Source organism: Psammomys obesus, unplaced genomic scaffold (genome assembly GCF_907164565.1).
Source record: "Psammomys obesus unplaced genomic scaffold, mPsaObe1.curated_primary_1811, whole genome shotgun sequence".
Classification (NCBI taxonomy): domain Eukaryota; kingdom Metazoa; phylum Chordata; class Mammalia; order Rodentia; family Muridae; genus Psammomys; species Psammomys obesus.
In genome coordinates this window covers 2002662-2016024 of record NW_026586816.1, presented here as the reverse complement: position 1 = coordinate 2016024, position 13363 = coordinate 2002662, and the positions used below count along the sequence as shown (strand labels likewise).

The 13363-nt window shown below is 43.5% G+C and overlaps 1 protein-coding gene across 1 annotated transcript in view; it reads left to right on the top strand.

Annotated features, from left to right (window-relative positions):
* Positions 1-13363, top strand: part of Sstr4 (somatostatin receptor 4) — a 154683-nt gene that overhangs the window by 102250 nt on the left and 39070 nt on the right. The window lies entirely within an intron of this gene.

Sequence of the window (13363 nt, the reverse complement as noted above, 5' to 3'; positions counted from 1 at the left end):
ATCCTCAAGTAGCACACCACCACCACTCTCCTCTGCTGAGCTTTTAGTTTCGTTCTTTCTTTCTTTTTTTTTTAATTGTTTTGGAGTTTATGTTTGTGGATGTCTCAGTGAGAATGGCCTACCATAACTTCATATATTTGAATGTCTGCAGTTGGTAGAAGTGTTTAGAAAGGATTAGAAGGTGTGGCCTTGTTGAAGGATGTCACTGGAAGTGGGCTTTGAAGTTTCAAAAGCCCACAGCATTCCAGTTGGCTTGCTCTCTGCCTCCAACTTGCAGACCAGAATGAACACTCTTAGCTTCTGCTCCAGCACCATGCCTGCCTGCCTACTGCCACACTCGCTTTCATGGTATTTTGTTAAGGCAATAAAAAAGTAAACCAGACAATGTCTGTCCCTTAAGAGTTGCTTGACTTTGTCATCATGAAGTAACTTTATGTAGACCCTACAATCATCATGGCATGCTGTAGTGTGTAACCAAAAGGGCTGAGATGTCATAAACCTCAGGACCTGTTGTTATTAGCTCTGCTCCTCTAGTCAGATTTTCCAGATCTTGAGGCTGCCCTGGCTTTTCTTTCCCAATAGGGAAAGTGTGAAGGGGCACTGACCACACCCAGTCCACGGCAGTCTGATCTGAGTGTAGTGTGTAAAGACTTGGCCATGGCTGCGAAGACACAGCTGACCACGTGGACCTCAGGCCTCTGAGTCATGCCTAGGCAGCTTTGTCACAGAACTGTCCCACCCACCCTCAGAGCCACAGAAGGGAGGCTCAGAACACAGGCCTTGATCTTTGTGGAAGACTGTTTTCATAAATGAGGCCCTGGTTACAAAGTACTTCCAGTAGAGGAGAGCCTGCTGCCCCTTTCCTTGCCCCTGCTTCCTGATCATAGGCTGCAAGATCTCCAGGGGCAAACAAGCCTGAAAGTATTAAATGGGCATTCATGTCCCAGGACCAGGCTTCCAGAAACAGGGAACATGCCCCTTGCTTCTTGGAGCTAGTGGTATTTGGGGAGAAGACACTTAAGTAGCTAACAAAAAGCCAACGTTCTGGAGAGCCACAGACCTGCAGCAGTTACAGAGATGTCAGCTGAAGAGAAGATGAGCTAAAACCTGGAGGGGTAAGCTAGAAGATGGCTAGGCAGTCTGAGGAAAAGATTGTTCGGGCCTCCTGTCCCTGGGCCTGGGGCCTGGACTCCCCACTTCCCCATGTCTCCTACTGGAAATCAATGAAACTGAACAAAGGATAGAGATAAATCATCCCATGGCTTTGGTACTCTCATACACCCAGGAACACTCCTGTGCTCAAACTCAAGGTATTCTGCCTAATATCTCAGGAGACTAGGGAGCTAAGAGGTAGTACATATTCTTTCATTCACTCATCCATAGTACGTTTGTCAAGCTCCTGCCATGAAATACTAGGGACATGAACCATGAAAACTGGACCATGTCATGTCTTGTATGGGGCTTATCTTCTGGTAGGGTGACCACCAACAGCCAACTAGGCACTGTGTGTATCAGGCAGGTATACAGCATAAACAAAAACATAAATCATGGGACCTCAAAAGGCAGAAGGGTGTGGTATTTTGAGGAGGGTAGTGTTGTGTTCATTTTAAAACTCTGTTTTATTTGATGTTCCTTAAAGCCTCTCCCTTCCAACCCCCAAACTCTAGGTAGGATAGAGAAGGTTAGTGGGGAGAGGGGATGCAGACCCCTTTACATCTCCTGTTATTTAGGGTTAATAGGATTTTTTTGGGGTCTCTACCAATCTCTGTCAACAGCAAACACAGCAAGCAGTCTCCTTCAAGCCGCTGCACCATGAGGTGTTTCTCTCTGTTTTTCTGCTCCAATAAGGTCTCTCAAACTGCCATATGCCCCTCTCCATGCTGCATTGAGAAAGGCCATTCCCAGCTGGCAAAGACCACACTCACAGGACATAATTATCAGCTGTGGACAACCTAGAGCCCAAATAAAAATCCCACACATTGGATTAAAACAAAAACATATTTACATAATACAATGGAGTTTTAAAAGAAACCAAAACTTTCATTACAGGCTGGCCAACAAATGCCTGAGGAGTTGACATTTGATCTGTGGCAGAACCCTGATAGTCAGGAGTGACTACTGCCCCAGGCAGAGGTAATAAAAAATGCCCAAAGCAACAAGCTTTAAATTCATCAGATAACAGTTTGAGTTTTAGATAGAGTGAGTGGCCAAGCATAGAGAGACCTTCATGGAAAACTGAAGTCAACAGATTTTCATCCACACATCCACAGCTCTCCTGCCTCCTAGGCATAGGCCAAGACATGAGTAAAGAGTGATGCCCCTAGCTGGGTTTAAGATCAGCAGGAGCACCATTTGGCCTGGCTAGAGAAGTCACTGGCTCCAGATGAGGGCACATAACAGAAAGTTTCTGGGGGATGTTACAACTAGATGAGTGATGCTACAGGTAAGATTCAGCAATATCTATTGTCTTTTTTTAAATTAAATTTTTATTTTTTTAATATTAGTTACAGTTTATTAACTTTGTATCTCAGCTGTAGCCTGCTCCCTCATTCCCTCCCTCAACAACTCCCTGCCCCTTTCCAAGTCCACTGATAGGTAAGGTTGTCCTCCCTTTCCATCTGACTCTATTTTCTTTTAATTGCACTCATATCCCATTCCACAGCTTTATATAAGATAGAGATAAAGTCCATATCAGCTGAACATTCTGTATGGTGGCATTTTGTGCAATTTATGGTAGTATACTAAGCCAATAAACAGTGACATTCTGATGGTAACGGCATTCCCTGAGCCTCAACAAGACTGATTACCAAACACAGGCATATTGCCTTTAAACACCACTACCCTTCCTTGGAGCCAGCTGTCTAACCTAGAGCTTGCCTGTGTGTCTTTAAACATTTACTGAATTTTTAATTTAAGCATGTATCATTTGAACGAGAAACTTCTGTCCTACATGCTTATGTTACATGCTTTCACCCCCAAAGCAGGCAAAGGGATCATCCCTGCAGCTGATGACCAGAAAACCCCAGATGATTTGAATTCTTGGAACCAGGCCAATGTCTGTGATGTTATAAGAAAGTAAGTCAACATAAAATCCAGAATGTGTGACAGAGTCTGTCATCTCATGGCAGGGATGAATAAAAGGGACTTTTTGAAGAGAATGCCAGTAACACAGTCTTGTGGGAATCCTTAAATAGTCACTTTAAGTACACTATTTCAAATCTTCAGAAAGTTTCCATTAACCTTGGGATTGTGCTAGATGGAAAAAGAACAAAGAAAACTTTTACAGAACCAAGTTTTGATGTTCTGTAGGCCCGTAAATTGTATACAAAGCACACAATTTTTGGAGGCCAGAATTATTATACCCAAAGTGATTCAGAAAATAAAAATGAAAAAATTCTGGTACTTTTAGAAACTAGTTATTTTGGAAGAAAGTTCTATTTCCACAAAAAGAATGGAAGGAGACAGAGAAGGGAGAAGAAAGGAACACAGAAATAGATACATAACAGACAGACAAATGACTGATAGGTATTTGATGGCTGGAAGGTTATACATGGATGAGATATACACAGACGTGTACATAGAGACATAGACATTTGTGCGCATCTCTACTTGTGTGCGTGTATGTGCACACGCACATACATCTGCATATCCCTGTGATGTATCCTAGTCCTCAAATTCATTTGCCCTGTTCCTGTCTGAATCATGTCTACTGCCTTTCTTCTCAAGCGACAAGCCTGCTACAGGGATGGCTGAGGATGAAGAGGGTTTGTCTTGGCAAATTCATGTCAACATTTCATAAATTTGCCTCTTCTTCTTCTTGATGTCCATCCTATTGCCAGCTCCGTCTTGTGGGTGGCCTGCATGTACCAGTGCATGTTTTAACTCAGCTTGAAGTGAACTTGAAACTCAGACATAAGGCAAAGAGCCTATTTCTCATACAAGTGTGATGCTAACTCAGGCAGAATTTTGTATCAGCTTCTTCTGGGATTTCAGGTGCAGGGATGTCAGACTTGCTATTCCTAGGAACAGGCCATCCCCACATGAAGTTGTGTTTTCAGGGTCAGAGACGCCTGCTCTGGTTCCCCAAAACTACCAATATCCCATTCTAGATCTGTGCTGGCTTATGGCCTCTCCTCCTCATCTCAAACACAGGATGTGGTAGGAAGCACAGTAATCCAGGCACCATGTCATTTGTTTCCTCAAAACATTGTTGACCAAAGTTAGCTCCACAAAACACAAGTCCCTTGAGACACTCTATGAAGTATGAGTTTGTTTGGTCTGGAAAGTTTTAATAAATGTACTTTTCCTTGTTTTGGTGTTCTAGCCACGACTCTAAGAGGACTCTCTTGTCCATAATCTCTTTGCCCTGGCTTCACTGCCAGGTAAACCCTTTCTTTTAGCAGAAGTGAAAACCAAGCGAGGAGGAGGTGAGGGCTACCAGTCTTTCCAGAGAAGTGCATCTCTCTGTGGGCTGATGGGAATATCCTCTTAGCTTTATAGATTCAGTTCTATTCTCGAGGCACAAAGATGTTGTTCCAACACACACATATACTCACTCACACACACAAAGAGCCATTCATGGGGCTGCTGATGTCAGAAAGTTTCTTTCATTTCAGGTGACACGTACTACTGGTCCAGGATTAGGTCAGTGTTGTCGGTGAATGAAAACAGATTACTGTGACAGAGCATGGCTAGTGGTCTGTGACAAGGTTGGGGAAATTCTGTTTAGGTAAAAAGACAAATAACAGTAAGAGACTGGGAAAGAGGTACTCAGGAAGAAAGAAGAGCCTGGGCAAGGGAAAGGCTTGGTTTAAATAAAGGGAAAGAAGCCAAGAAGACCAGTCATATGATTCCAGGAGCAACTAGAAGCTGACAACAGAGAGGCCATGAAAGGAAAGTTCCCACAGGCGCTTTGGGATATGGCTGTAGACCTGCTGTGGTTCGCACTAGCATCCCCTAGAGATCCATGTACTAAAGGCTTGGTCTCTAGAACACCACAAGGTAGTGGAACCTTTAAGAGGTGAGGTCGAGTGAGTGGAAGCTAGGTCTTTGCAGGAGACTTGAAAGGGACTATGGGACTCTGGTTTATTTTACTTCTCAGCTTCCAGGAAGTAAGCAGTTACTCAGTTACATATCCACCACGATGTATCACCTCCATAAGGTCCCAGAATGATAGGCCACTGACCATTGACTGAACACTCCAAAACTGTGATCCAAAAGCACCCTTTCTCTTTTTTAATTTATATTTTTTATATTTTTGAGAATTTCATACATAAGTACTTTGTTTATATCATTTCCATCCCTCTTCCTCTCTCCCATCTCAAGCTTCTCCCATGTCCCTCCAACCATCTATTCCATCTTGAATTCATGATATGTATAATTATTTCTGCTACGTACATGGACACACACACACACACCCCTACTGAGTCCAATTAGTGTTGCCCTATTTTTTTACACAAGGCTTATGATTAGACTCTTATACCTGAAAACAAAAACAACAACAAAACAACTGTCTAGCTCTCCCTCAGCAGCTATTGACAACCTATACTTCTTTGCCTGTGTATGGGGCCAACTGAAACTTTCTCTCACCCATGTTGGTGTGTCAATTGGTGTGGTATTTGGAGGCCTTTTGTAGGCAGCCAAATTGTTGAGATATGACAGGTATAATATCTCTATTCTGTGCAAAAGGCCTTATCTCATAGTGGGCATACCGGTCCTCAGGCTGTTAGAATCTTTTTTAGCCACTGTCTTCAATGTTCCATGGACTGTAGGTATCAGGATAATGTTGTAGATATGGCCATTAGTCACTTATTCTCTGCCTTTTAGCCAATTGTAGATTTCTGTTACAGAAACCGACTCATGCTTGTCACTGTAAATAACAGAAACTTAAGTAATGTAGAATTTTCAAGAGAAAAATACAATAATCTGACCAATTTTTTAAAAATGAAGTGGCTCCTGACTGGTATGTGAGGAAGGGATGAGAGTAGAAGATTCTAGAATCTGGAGGGTTCTTAGGAGGCTCCAACAGTAAGACATGGGCAAGGTGAGAGCCATGCAACAAGGATGAAGTCAAAATGGAGTCTGTGGACTCATGTGGAGAATGACAGATAGCAGAGAGTATGTGCTCTCAAGGGCAAGTGGCCACAGATACACAGGCACCCTAGGAATATCAAATAGGGAAGGAGCCATAAGAGGATTCCAAAGCCTGGCTAGGTAGGAGTGACTATGGTGATGACAGTCAACTGTGTCATTCCTTTGACCCTGTGCAGCACAATGTACAACAGGAAAATAAGATTAAATATAAGCAAAAACATCTTGCGTACTTGGGCGGGGGGGGGGAGGGCAAGTGAGCTGTAGTTTGCTTATGAAAGTTTTCCATAGAGATGGATTTCACAGAAATAAAGTGATTTTTATTAAAATAAAAATATGCTTATAAAAAAACAGATCCCTAGTGAATAGTGAATGGCCATCGGCCTATATATTTCATTGTAGTCAATGATACACATAGAATTGGTTGTGTCTCATTGGAACAGTTTTAGATTACATCTTCAGTTCTCTGAACAGTGTCACAGGTCACCCACAGTGAGTCTGATGGCTCAACAGCCTCCCCCTAAAGCATCTGGCATCTTCCAAGAGGTTAAGAACTGCATGATTAATCAATGGCCCTGTGCTCTCGGAGGATCCAGTTAAATCCAATGATTCTGCCAGCTTCCTAGAAGCTGAAACAACTCTGCTGAGGGCCTCCTTATCAGAGGAGGCCGCATTACCACTTCGCAGGGCCAAGATCAACCCAATGGAATCTGCACAGACCACACAGACCTTCACAACCTTCCTCACAGGAATGTCTGCTCTAGTGACCAAGCTGTCAATGTGAGGGCTACACATAGCACAGCACATGTCTTACATTCTCTCTGCTCACATTGTTCCATCCTGGGAGACCCAGTCTCAATGATCAGATGGTTGTTAGGAATCAGGAGCTGGGGGTATTCCCCATGAAGGAGGGGCAAGGTTTAAAACAAAGGACTAAGCAGGTAAAGACAAAGTTCTGAGGAGGGAAGCACAAAGAAACAGTTCCTTGTGTGGTACTAAAACAACAATGAGAAGCATAAAAGATGAATGTTTTGTGAACTATTGAGAGAAAAATGCAAAATGTTAATTTTTGCCTGCTCACTCCAGGCTAGGAATCTAGCAAGCAATCAACAATGAACGGAACTGGCAAATGATTCCAAAATCCTAGGAGCAATAACACTTCGGGAGTGGTGCAATGAGCTAAACTTCCTTTGGCAGAGTTCAGAGCTGCTTATCAAAAAGCGTGTTTTCAGGGTCGCACTCGCACACAGCGGCTGAATTAGGAGAAGCAGAGCTGGACCCAAGAGTCCACATCCTTAGTGTGTGCCCCAGGAAATGTGATGCAGTTACCTTTTTGACCGACCCCTGTCTTTCCCCAAAGGGCAACTGCCGGTGTGGAATGGTTCTGCTGAGGATCTAAGATGACTTCATAGCCAAGAATTCTACCCTGGACCCATCCTGCAGGTGATAAGCTTAAGGATGCTTTTCATATCCACAGGGGCCTAGAGGCATCTCCTAGTAAGTCCTTCTTATTAAATCAGGAAAGCAGAGACAGGAATGTGCCCAAGGGCCAGAGCTAACCTGAGTATCACCAGAGTCACTGCTGATGTCTAGTCCAGAGATCTCTTCTTTTTTCCAAGCCACTTCCTCTTTTCAACTTTACTCTTGCTGGGTTTAAAGAATAATAGCTGTCCTCAAGCAACCACAGACAAATCCGTATCAAATTCCCACCTTCCTATTAGGAAAAAAGGATGGAAAGAAGACAGGGGTATGTATGTGTGAGGCACTTTACAAATATATTTTTTTTAATTTTCACTTTTGTAAAAGTAAAATGAGGCTGGAGAGATGGTACTGTTGTAAAATGGCTGCTGTGCAGTCATCAGGACTTGAGTTCAGATCCCTAGAACACAAGTAAAAGGTCAGGTATGGGAATATACTTCTGCAATCCCAGCTTTGGGAACAGAAAGAGCAAACCTGTCTTTAAAAATAAGGTAGAAAGTGATTGAAGAAGACACCCAACTTCTACCTCTGGCCCTTACACATATACATACACATGTACACATACATAAATATGCTACACACATACATATGTGTAAAAATGCAAATGCATACACACAGAAGTAATTATAGTCTTGGAAAATTAAGCATCCACATCAATAAAATGTTCATCGCTTTACAATGAATTTGGCAAATTGAAAGATATTCACAAAACTTTCAATGGAGAGCACGATTCCCCTATTGTACCACATTTGCACACATCTGAACACACATGCTCTATGCTCACACACAGTGGGAAGGGAAGAGAGAGACAGAGGTATGCTAATCCATTGTTAGCCGTTGTTTTGGGGGTAGAGTTTGCATTCTTTTTTTTTTTTTTTAACTTTGGCTAATTTTCCTCCAACAAATGTGCCTCACTTGCATAACAGCTCATGTTTTTAAGAAAGTGGAAGCAGCTATTCCTTGCTTGCTATCTATCATAAGTGCTAAGCCTCAGGAATGTGGAACATCCATTTGCCTGGGAGATTGTGCCCATGGGACCAAAGCCATGATAAGGCATGCAGCTCTCTCCCCTGCCCCACCTCTCCCTGTGAATGAAATACAAGCACAGGATTTCTTATCCCAGCTGAGTAATCAATGACGCAAAGGTGACAAGTCATGACTCAAGACAGAGAAAGTAGCGTCATTGTGCATGGGCCAGGAAGTTGCCCCAGTCCTCTTACTTGGAGTTCTAGGACTGGAAGGGACAGTCAGGGGTCATTGCTTCTTTCTTTATGCTCCTTTTCTGGGTACAAAGCAGGGACACACAGGAAAGCAGTGGTTTGTGGGGAAGGCTAATGACTGCAGCAAGCTGTAACCACAGTCAGTAGTCACATAGACTGGCCAAAGTTTGGTAGTCAAAACAGAGTAACAGCAGCACAACATGAAGAGGAGGATGCTGGGATGCAGAGTTTGTGAAGTATGTGAGGTCTGCTCCTGTTACCTGTCAACCTGAGTAAAGCTACATTGCTCAATATTTGCTAAATAAAAGAGCAACCAAACAGGGGTTCAATTGAACTCTCTGTTGGATGTGCTCCCTTTTCAATTTTTTAAATTTTATTTATTACTTATTTATTTACTCATTTATTACAATTTATTCACTTTGTATCCCGGTTGTGGCTCCTTCCCTCATCTCCCCCAATTCCACCCACCCTTCCTCTTCCCCTATGCCCTTTTCCTAGTCCCCTGATAGGGGAGGACATCCTCTCATTTTTTTAAGCTGCATACTTGGCTTGTGATTGCTGTATCTTCTCTTGAATGCTCCCAGGGGCATGTGACTCATTGCCTCATTTTAGACAGCGATACCTGTTTTTAAGAAGAGATTTTCCTTATTCTTGGAAGTGTGGGCCTTGCTCCAGAGCTTGTATAGAACTACTGAGTTTAGGACGAGCAGAGAAATTTGTGTTTCTGTTAAGTTCCTAAAGAACTGAGTGGTGTTTTAATATAAAGATATGCATTATACATTCTGTCTAGCACCACACAGTGAATCTACAGATTTCCAAATACCACTTTAACACTGGCTATTTTCCTCCTCATTCTCCAATCTTGTAGGGAAAAGAAAGAATGCCAGAAAATAAAGCAACACTCACTCACACAGACACACAGACACACGGACACACACACACACACACACACACACACACACACACCACCCTTATCACCCCTGGCTTGAATATCTGGGTACAGGCCCTTCTGTTTTCAGTCTTTCAAACATGTGGGTGTGTCTCTCATGTCTTCTTAGGCCCCTCTTTTACCTGAATAGACAAGACAGCCTTGGCCCAAAGAAGACATTTTCTTCTCTGTGGTCCCAGTACACAAGAATCTGCGAGCACAGCTCAGACCAGCCAGCAGCCTCTGCTACCGCCCTCACACTGAGGTCAGGAGAAGGTGGGGTGGCCTGTGCACTCAAGACAAGTTGCACCAACTTTCTGCTACTGACTCCTTATTCCCACACTGTGATTTGCAAATGTTCCCAGGAGGATAATGGTGGTGGGTTGGAGGGCTGAGATCTTGTGGTGTAATCTATGGTCCAGCCACAGAGACCTCAGAATCTACACAAACTGCAGCCACTTGGCCTCCCAGGAGTGTGGACATGTCTACGCTCCCAGCCAAAATCTGTTCACAGAAGCCCACACACTGCCACCTTCTCCTACTTGGATGGTGAAGCAGCTCATGGAAAGGGACAATCTGTGAGACAAGCTAAGTGTTTCCAGGAGTCCCTCTATGACATGCACCCCATCCTTTGTTAGTTAATTTGTCATGGGAGAACTCCATCTAGACCCAAGCCCCCAGGTGGCAGTTCTCTAAGGCAAGACTCATCTCCTACAGTCATTGAGGGCCCAAGACCCAGCTCTGTTCAGGGTCCAAATCATGTGTTCTCCACAGCAACAGAGAGAGGCAAGCCTCACCCCACCTCTTGGAGGACATGCAACTGAGCTTGACTCTAAACATCAGCATTATTGCTGCCTAGATGATACATTTCTATCATTTTAGAGCAGATGCAGCCTCAGTCTACCTTCCACCTCATTGTGGTACCCTATATGGCTGTCTAGAATAACAGACTTCCATGCAGAATTCACAGAGTATTGTCCTGCCCACTGAAGCATGTCTTAGCATTTTTAAATTTTCCAGAGAGTGGTCTCTTTCCACAGCTGATCTTCTCCATTTGACAATTTCTATAATGGATTGGAATACTATTTGAAAACTGGACGGTCAGAGGGGAGAGGTGGAAAGAAGAAAAGAAACTTCAGGAGCTGATATTGATCTAAAGAGGGAAGATAGGTAGAAGCCAGATTACTAGTGCCTGGCCCACGCCATGCAGTCCCTCGATAGCAGGTCTCAGATTGTCACCTCAACCAGCAGCCAAGCCTCTGCCTCACCCTAGAGAGAAAGAGAGAACAAAGGCCACCCTGAAGTTCCTATGTTCCTCATCAGAGGAAGAAAACAATATTGTCCATAAGAAAAAAAATGCATGCTAAAACACACACATGCACATACACTGGAAATCATACATGTAGCTTTGCCTTCTTTAGTAATTGCTACAAATCTTAGAGAAGAGACCCCTCCTTTTTAAGCATTGGACATGGGAGAGGACCGTTCTGTTGCTAGGGGATAGTCAAGAGGATTGACTAGACAGGGGGTGCCAGACATAGAGGTCTCCACCTGTTGCTCCTGACCCACATATACCATAACCTTCACCTCTGTTTCTGTTGGAATGCTCATGACTACCATTCACCCTGATGTAAATGACTTTGGAGAATAAAGGCACAAACTTTCTGTAATGCATACATAAGCTCCCTGCACAAACTCTGCTGGCCTGGCCTCTACTTCTATTGACCCAGTGGCTATCCCCATGTCACCTAGGTTAGGCACACAGACTGCTTGAGTTTATTTAAGACTGGGGCTGACTATGGCCCAAGGCTCATCAGACCACTTACTTGTATATTTCTCAGTTACTTTTATAACAAAGTAAGCCAGCCCAAATCTTCAGTTTTAAGTAGCAATCACTTATCACTCTTGCACTGTTAACAGGCTGTGTGGTTCTTTTGCTGTGTGCAATACTAAATGTGCCATGGCATTCAGGACGTGCCTTGGGTGGAATATCCATGGCTGGCTCACAATGGCAGCACCATGGGGACAGTCACAAGGCTGTCCTCCTCCAGGGCTTTGTTGTCTCAAGGTCTTCCTTTCCATGTGACCACTCCTGTGCTCTGTTTATTACCCAGAATTTAAGAGACTAGAGCACAAAACAGCTGCCATGGGCCCATCTAAAGGCTTAGACTTAGCATAGGCAGTCTCTTCTACCACACTGATCATTGATTTTTTTTTTTTAATTTGGCTTATATTTTAGTGTTTTGACAGAGGCCCAGACTGACCTGAAACTTGTGATCCTTCTGCCCCAGCTTCATGAATGTTGGCGTTACGGGTAAGTATCACCACAGCCTGGGCCTGCTCATACATGAGCATTTCTTGGCACTAATTCATAAGCACTAAGCCATAGCTCAGTTTGCACTGAAGGAGACAACATGGCATCAGTGTGGATGGAGGGAGTTAAACAATGTTGTCACAGGCCTGCTTGCCCTGAGGAAAAATGAGAATATTAGGAAAAGTCCATTTCTCATCCTGACTGCTAAACAATTGTGTTACAGCTTCACTGTAGACCTAAAGACCCTGACAGGGGTTTTATGTTTAGAAACCCTCTGATGTGTCAACACCACTCAACAAAGCAGTCTCCGTGCTGGCAGTCTCCTCACGCCAAAAGGACACTGAACTTTCCCACTATCGTCACTGTGCACACCACCTTTTGTAACACTGTGTGTGTCACCCTTTGAGGTAGATCTTGCATCCTAATGGGGCCTAGGGAGCAGTATTGCGATGCGTCCAGTGACTACGGTACGTGACCTGAAGCCACTTAGCCAAGACCCGCAGAATATAGCACATCTGAATCAGAAGCTCTGGCCCCTGTGTCACAGGCATCACAGGAGTGAGCCACTCCAGCCCCTCTCCCCAAGCACAGACGGTGACTAAAGGCTCCAGCATTTCATTTTGAGCCATAAGCATTGGCTAATAAGCATTAATCATGTCCCTCTTAAGTAAATGTTTGAGCCATTTTATGGGTTTTATCAGAATAAAATTCAAGCATTTAGGGCATAAGCCATCTTTGGTGAATGCTAAACTGTTATTTTACAGACAGAGAGAGAGAGAGAGAAGATATGGGTGTCATATGCTTGTAACTTAACTCAGGTTTGAAGCAATCTGAGGTTGTCCTTTTAAACTTAATACGGAAAGAAAATACAACCTGCAGGTTAGAGCTCAGTGGTAAGAAATGGGTTAAGCGACTTTATCAGATATAACATAAATTCCAGAGTCTTCCTCTAAGTCAGTGGTTCTCAACCTCTGGGTAATGACCCCTTTGGGGTTGAACAACCTTTTCACAAGGGTTGCCTAAGACCATCAGAAAAGATAGATATTTACATTATGATTCATAACAGTAGCAAAATTACAGTTATGAAGTAGCTATATAAATAATTTTATGGTTGAGGTCACCACAACATAAGGAGCTATATTAAAGGGTTGCAGCATTAGGAAGGTTGAGAGCCACTGCTCTAAGTATATCTATATGATAGAATACTAATTTCAAATTAACAGAAGAAGAGCTGTGGGCTGTGTATTAGTCAGGATTCTCTAGAAGAACAGAATTGGTAGAATAAGTGTGTGTGTGTGTGTGTGTGTGTGTGTGTGTGTGTGTGTGTGTGTG